Here is an 8,416-nt window from a genome sequence, read left to right as displayed (position 1 = left end):
GGGTCATCTACTCCTTCCTTAAAACTTCCACCAGAATAAGCTTTTAAAATCGAAAAGCTGGGGCACCTGGGGAGCTCAGTTGGTTAAGCATCTGACTCTTGATTTCAGCTCAGGTCATGATCTCAGGATTCTGGGATCGAGCCCCCCATCAAGCCCTCCACCGAGCCCCACATCGAGCCTAGCATCAGGCTCACGCTAAGCGGGGAGTCTGCTTGAGATTCCCTCTCTCCCTGTCCCTCAGCCCCTCCCCCTGCTCGCTCTCTCTCCCTGAAAAAATAAAATCTTTTTTAAAAATAAATAAAATAAAACTGAAAAGCTGACCATGATCATGGCAATCCCCTGCTTAAAACCCTTCAGTGGCTCCATACATAATAAAGTACATATCTCTTTAGGGCCTTTAAAGACCTGGCCCCTGCCTACTTCTCCAAATACAACTTTCTTTTTTCTTTTTTAAAAGATTTTTATTTTTATTTATTTGAGAAAGAGAGAGAGTGAGCACGAGTTGGAGGAGGGGTAGAGGGAGAAGCGGACTCCCCACTGAGCAGGGAGCCTGATGCGGGGCTTCATCCCAGGACCTTGGGATCATGACCTGAGCCAAAAGCAGACACTTAACCGACTGAGCCACCCAGGCGCCCTCAAATACATCTTTCATAGCCCCTTCTTTTGCATACTAGGATCTGATGTCTCCAGCCTTGCAGTTCCCCCATCTGTGCCTTTGCAAGTACAATTTCTTCTGCCTATAAGGCCCTTCCTCTTCTTTTCAACCTGGTGAACTATTCATCCTTCAAAATTCATCTACAGAGTTTCCTTCTCTTTCCAGGCAAAGGCCATCCCTCTGGTGCCATCTGGGCATCAGAATTTTTCCCAGCTCTCCAGGTAATTCTGCTGTGTATCCAAGCTTGAGAACCACTGCCACCATATATCTCTAACACTACACTGCATTTCAATCACTTTTTAGCATATTTGTCCTCCTTTCTAAACTCTGAGGTCTTTGAGGAAATAAAGTCTTACTCAATTTTGTAATCCTATGGAGAATAAATGAATGAATGAATGAATAAACCTTATAAGTGATATAAAAACACAAGTTTCCATTAATATTTATTTTTAAGTAGGCTTTACACCAAACGTGGGGCTTGGACTCAACCCCGAGATCAAGAGTTCCATGCTCTACCGACTGAGCCAGCCAGGTGCCCCTCCATTAATATTTTTGTTATAACCACATAAAGTTCTCTTTTGTAAAAATACGATACAATATTATCGTGTAAGAATGTAAAAATTGTCTTGCTGATTTAAACTAAATATTGTCACTAATAGTATAAAGAACACGATTGTCCTCACTGACAACTACCTCAATCTGCTCAAAGATACAGCCATAATAATTCTAGCTTCCTGTAATAATTTGTCATAAAACCATTGTAGGTAAATTAATAAATCTCTTCAGAAGCTATTTATAATTCTAGCTCATCCTATTTTGTGGGGGATAGATTTACTATTGGCATGCAGCAACATTCCAGGGCCTGGTAGTAGACACAGAGTGCAATGAAGCCACCTAAAATTTTCTTTTTTAGATAGAACTTGATCCTGGCACCGAGGACAATTTATCCCCAGAGCAGCTTCCCTAGATGCCTTCACTACACCATCACATTCTTATCAACAGCTGCTTAGCTAAAAAGTCCCGAGGACAGCTCAGCCAGCCTAGCCCAAGGAACCCGAAGGTATTTCTGGGATTAGAAGAGAGATAGTTGAGAGACCATGGAAATAGAGGACATCTGTTGTTGTCATTCCACAACAAAGAAGACACCAGAAAACTTGAGCCTTTCTCCTAGGTAGGAGTGCCTAACCATGATTTGGAGGTCTCTAGCCACGGGGAAATGTGAAGGCCTCACCTGGGCTGGGTCTGAGACGCTAATCTGCATCCTGCTTTGGCAGGGGTGTCCCATTAAAGGGTCCTCTCAAATCCTTTCACCCCATTTACCTAGACACACATAGGGTATTTGTGGACCGGGACCATTACCCCTTTCTAAAAGAACAGATCCCAGGGGCGCCTGGATGGCTCAGTCGTTAAGCGTCTGCCTTCGGCTCAGGTCATGATCCCAGGGTCCTGGGATCGAGCCCCGCATCGGGCTCCCTGCTCGGCGGGAAGCCTGCTTCTCCCTCTCCCACTCCCCCTGCTTGTGTTCCCTCTCTCGCTGTGTCTCTCTCTGTCAAATAAATAAATAAAAATCTTTAAAAAAAAAATAAAAGAACAGATCCCTGAATATTCGACAAGGCCACGAACTGGCAGCAAGAAAGTGCCTTGGTGCATGTGTAGTCAGAACAAGAAAGCCTGGGTTCAGAAGTAGTTGGAATACATATCAACAAACTCACACAGAAGCATAAGCTAAAGCTACAGACAGCCAGGATGCTAGTTATTGGTCTCCGCCCTGGTCTAAGGAGGGCTGTTTGGATATAAAAACATTCTTCCTCTTTTCAGAACTTAAAGGGTGAGCATCTTGTTCTTCAAATGAAAGGTCTGTGGGGGTTGTTGATGGAATGAAATGGGCCTGGAGGGGTGTCTGGGTGGCTCAGTCGGTTAAGCGTCTGCCTTCGACTCAGGTCATGATCCCAGGGTCCTGGGATTGAGCCTCCATCGGGCTCCCTGCTCAGCAGGGAGCCTGCTTCTCCCCTGCGCTCTGCCCCTGTGCCCCCCCACCCCACTCGTGCTCTCTCTCTCTCTCAAACAAATAAATACGTAAAGATCTTGAAAGAAAAGAAAGAAAAGGAAAGGAAAGAAAGAAAGAAAGAAAGAGAAAGAAAGAAAGAAAGAAAGAAAGAAAGAAAGAAAGAAAGAAGAAAGAAAGAAAGAAAGAAAGAAAGAAAGAAAGAAAGAAAGAAAGAAAGAAAGAAAGAAAGAAAGAAAGAGATGGGCCTGGATACCCTCTAGCTGGGGTCCTCCTTGTTTCTCTATTGACCAGCTCCCTTGGTCTATTCCAGATGCAAGTAAATTTAAAGCACTAAGAGGAAAATTGAGGGGGAAAGCTATTTACATTTGTAGTAATGGCAAAGTATCACTCAACTTGGCACAGCTTGAGCTACTAACTAGGTCCTTCCGGTAATCGTGCTAACTAATTCCTTAGAGTACAGAGGACTCCCCAGAGTGAGTAGACCCTGACCTGGAAGACCAGTTTTTCTAATTAATTTTCCCTACTTGCACCTTCTAATCCCAGATTACGATACAAGCCTTTTGGTCTTTTGAGGAACAAAGTCTTTTCTTATCTCGCCTTCAGCAGACATGGTTTTGGGCTTTGGATGGAAACAGCACTAACTTTCTGACCACCTCTCAACACCCACAGGGCTACTTTCCCTCTGGCTGCTCCCAGGATGTCCTGTTTCTATCTCCTCCTCCCTGAGGCCCTGAACCCACACTGTTCCTATCCCTGCCCCTAGGCTTATAGCATCCTGAATGGTCTGCAGTCTCTCTCTCTGTTGTCTCTCTCCAGGCTCCTTGGCTGCTGCCCCTTCCAACTTCCATCATATATTCTGTACGCAGCTTTCTAAAGCTTCTTGCTGTCCCGGACTCTGGTTGTCCCACACATTTTCTGTCTCTTCTCTCCTTTTCAATAAACACTTTAGAATTTTGGATCCGTTTTTTTACAAATCTACCCCTAGGTATCACACCCACCTCCCCCAACATATAGGGCTGCATTTCCTTACCTCACTCTAGTTCAGTTTTCCCCCTCATTCAGGCTTGAATGACATGTATCTTCAGAACCACCCCACATACATACACTAACTGCCATCAAGCATTTACAAAGACTTCAAATTCTTATATTTATATTTTAATAGTCCTGGGGTGCCCTGCTGGCTCATTTGGAGGAGCATGTGACTCCTGATCTCCGGGTCAGGAGTTTGAGCCCCACAGTGGGTGTAGAGATTACTAATATATATATATGTTTATTTATTACTAATATGTATACATATATTTATATTAATATATATAAAATAAGTACATTTATAAGTATGTAAGTACACTTCTATATAAGTATATATATGTTATATATAACATATATAAGTATAGGGGCGCCTGGGTGGCTCAGTCGTTAAGCGTCTGCCTTCGGCTCAGGTCATGATCCCAGGGTCCTGGGATCGAGCCCCGCATCAGGCTCCCTGCTCCGCGGGGGGCCTGCTTCTCCCTCTCCCACTCCCCCTGCTTGTGTTCCTGCTCTCGCTGTGTCTCTCTCTGTCAAATAAATAAATAAAATCTTTAAAAAAAAAAAAAAAAAAAAAAAACATATATAAGTATAAATATACACTAAAATATATATATTTTTTAATAGTCCCACTTTCAGACCTCCCCTCCCCAATGTCACAGTCACTTTAAGAAAGGAAGGCATTTTTTCTATAAATGTCTCTGAGTATTTATGGCTGGACTCTTCAGTTCAATGGCCAAATGGCAATTCTTAGGTATGAAAACATAATGTGAAGCTTCTTCAAATCAACCTTGTTTAAAGTGTTGCCAAAGCGCCACCTGCATCACAGTCACTTGGGAGAAGCTTCTTTTTTTTTTTTTTTTTTTTTTTAAAGATTTTATTTATTTATTTGAGAGAGAGAATGAGAGACAGAGAGCATGAAAGGGAGGAGGGTCAGAGGGAGAAGCAGACTCCCTGCCGAGCAGGGAGCCCGATGCGGGACTCGATCCCGGGACTCCAGGATCATGACCTGAGCCGAAGGCAGTCGCTTAACCAACTGAGCCACCCAGGCGCCCTGGGAGAAGCTTCTTAAAATGCCGACTTCAGGGACACCTGGCCGGCTCAGTAGGTAGAGCACGTAGCTCTTGATCTCGGGGTTGTGAGTTTGAGCCCCACATTGGGTGTAGAGATTACTGAAATAATTTTTTTTTAACTTTTGAAAAATAAATAAATAAAATGCTGATCTCAGAGCCCTCTCAGAGATCAGAATTCAATAGGTCTAGGGTAAAGTCCCAGAATCTATATTTTAACAGGCTCCCCACATGAGTGTATAGTTTGAAAATCATTGCAGTAAGACATGCTGCTTACATAGCTTTGTTTACTTTAGGTGTCAGGATCTTGACTGTGGTCATCAGATGAGGAACCCATTAACAGGATGTGGAGAGGTTTGTTTCTTTCTTTGTTAGAGAGAGAGAGAGAGAGAGAGCGTGAGCGGCGGAGGGGGGGCAGAAGGAGAGGGAGAGGCAGAACCTTAAGCAGGCTCCACGCCCAGCACAGAGCCTGATGTAGGCTCGATCTCACATCCCTGAGAGCATAACCTGAGCCAAAATCAAGAGTTGGACGCTTAACCAACCGAGCCACCCAGGTGCCCAGAGTTTTTATTTTTTTAATTTTTATTTTATTTTTTTACTTATTTTTTTAGTTTTTATTTTTTTTTAAGATTTTCTTTTTAAAATCAGTTTCAAACAGATTGAACCTCCATACTTCCTAGGCAGACTAGATACCCTTATACTCTTCCGGAAAGAATGGAGTCTCCCTTTCTACCCAAACAGTGCTTGATCCCCCTTCTGCAATTCTCCAGTCCAGAAAGTGTCCTCTTCAGGATCTGCTGCTGGTAGAAGTAGTTAACACACTACCTGATCCAGGACCTCAAACATCCTTATTTTTTCAAAGACACTATAAAATCTGATGACAACGTATCCACCACCACAACTATGTCATAGCCTGATCAATATAAACCCAAAGGCAGAGCTTCTGTAGAGTGAGTTTTACTCTTTGCCTACCCACTGCCTCCATGACAATTCTCCCAGGACTTAGCCCACCTATCCAAAGCCCTGTCTTTCTGTGGAGCAGAACTGAGTTGAGGTAATACAGCAACAGAGTTGGCTGAAGAAATACCTCTAGTATAGCACATCTTAAAATGATAGATGAGACAGAGAGAGAGGACAGATAGACTATGTCCTTTTAAAGATTTTATTTATTTTGAGAGACAGAGAGAGAGCACGCATGCAGGGGGAGGGGCAGAGGCAGAGAGAGAGAGAGAGAATCCTAAGCAGGCTCCACGCTCAGGACAGAGCCCCACGCAGGGCTTGAGCTCAAGACCCTGAGATCATGACCTGAGCCGAAATCAAGAGTTGGAGGCTGAGGGGCGCCTGGGTGGCTCAGTCGTTGGGCGTCTACCTTTGGCTCGAGTCATGATCCCAGGGTCCTGGGATCGAGCCCCACATCGGGCTCCCTGCTCAGCGGGAAGCCTGCTTCTCCCTCCTCCACTCCCCCTTCTTGTGTTCCCTCTCTCGCTGTCTCTCTCTCTCTCTCTGTCAAATAAATAAATAAAATCTTTAAAAAAAAAAAAAAAAAGAGTTGTAGGCTCCAACCACCTGTGCCACCCGGACACCCCAGACCATGTCCTTTTAAATGCAGGCTGATGGTTGAGATGGTGGGAAAATAAGAGCCAGTAAGAAGATGTCAGCACTAATCCAGAGGAAAAAAAGGAAGCTATAAAGCTGGCATTTACCTTGGGATAGCTATTGCTTCTTAGCAACCCCAGAGAGTAGTTTTAATGGGCCAATCAAGTGCAAGGGACAAAAGGAACAAATCCGGGGGCCCAGGCAAGGTTACAAGTTGGATCAGGCACACAGCCTCTCCCTCCTTCTCTGCTTAAAGTCACATCCCCAAAGATGATGCCCTTAATGGATGAACAGGGGAAAAACAAAAAACAAAAAACCAACAACAACAAAAATACACTACCTAGAGGCAGATGGTAGAGATATGTCCTTGTCTTGGTTTTGTCTCTGGATAGAATAAAAAAAGAGGAGAGAGAGAGAGAAATTCCCTTTAGACACCATAACCCCAAACCTGTACTCAGGCATATTTGGGTCCAGAATTCACATTACCTATATGGTCAAAACACCGCACACCAGAAATTTAGCTTAAAATAGGTCTGTATTGGCAATGCAATTGATCCTTGAACAACACAGGTTTGAACTGCATGGGTCCACTTATATGAAGATTTTTTTCAATAAATACAATATAGTACTGTAAATGCATTTTCTCTTCCTTATGATTTTTTTTAAGTAAGCTCTACACCCAGCGTGGGGCTTTGAACTCACAATGCTGAGACCAAGAGTCACATGCTCTACTGTCTGAGCCAGCCAGGCGCCCCTCTTATGATTTCCTTTTTTTTTAAGATTTTATTTATTTATTTGACAAAGAGAGCACAAACAGGGGGACTCTATTAGTATGTCGCATGTTAACAGATTTTGACTGCATGGGGGCTTGGTACCCCTAACTCCCAAGTTGTTCAAGGGCCAACTGGATTTCCAGGTGACTCGTAGGAATAAGTGCAACTCTTTTCCAGGAGAATTCACTTCAAACCCAGATCTCAAAGAATCTCCAAAGAGAAGGGTCCAATGAAGGTGTGCTCACAAATAAATATCACATACACACAAGGAAAAATATGAAGGACAGGTTAAAACATATAAAGGATATAATGAGAAGGACCAACATGCACCTAATGGGAATTCTAGAAGGAAATATTAAAGAAAATAAGAGAGATGCGGCACCCAGCTGGCTCAGTCAGTAGAGCATGCGACTCTTGATCTTGGGGTTGTGAGTTCGAGCCCCACATTGGGTGTGGAGATTATTTTTTTTGAGATTTTTTTTTTAATTAAAAAAAGAGAAGAAGAGAGAGACAATATCTAAAGATAATGGCTGAGGATGTTCCAAAAGTAGTGAAATAAAAAAAAAATCCTCAGATTTAGGCCACATTTAGGTAGCAGCCTTACTCTGTCTACTAAACTTATTAGGCTAATGACAACCTTTCACTTGCCCACATGAGGTACCCAGTCATGTCTCATCCCCAAAAGGAGGAAAGGACAATTAGTGCAGTTGCTTGACTAAGTCTCAGAAGGACTAGGCCATACCACTGTCAACCCACTACATGGCACAATGCCTGGCGCATAGTAAGCCCTTAATAAACATCTGTAGAATGAATGAATGGATGGATTATCAAGCAACCACAGTGAAGCCAGATAACAATACTGGAAGGTCGGTAGTAAGATTAACATTGAAACTGAACCCAAATTCTGAATGCAAGCAGGTTCCCTCAAGAGTAAAAGATCACAGAAGCAGGGGATCAGACAGTTCCTAATACCACATGGGTAGCAGGATTACTAGGCTTCATAGGAGATTTTGCAAATGGAGTTGAATTTGGGGTGCCTTCTGTGTGTGAGTGTATGTGAAGCAAGATACTGCTTTCATATTGTAAATGTATGTTAGGTTATTTTTTCTAAATTCACTGTTTTTCTTTTCTGTTACATTATACCTTAACGTTCACTCCAGTGTTACATTTATTCCCAAGTGCACTCAAGGACTTCAGAAAGCAAACAGCATCTGTTGACCTATTACACTTGTTTTACCATGACCTACTTAGATCTGTCGTCCTTTTTTTTTTTTTTAAGATTTTATTT

The sequence above is a fragment of the Halichoerus grypus genome, chromosome X (assembly GCF_964656455.1).
Source record: "Halichoerus grypus chromosome X, mHalGry1.hap1.1, whole genome shotgun sequence".
In the NCBI taxonomy this organism is placed as follows: domain Eukaryota; kingdom Metazoa; phylum Chordata; class Mammalia; order Carnivora; family Phocidae; genus Halichoerus; species Halichoerus grypus.
This window is presented reverse-complemented; position numbering follows the sequence as displayed.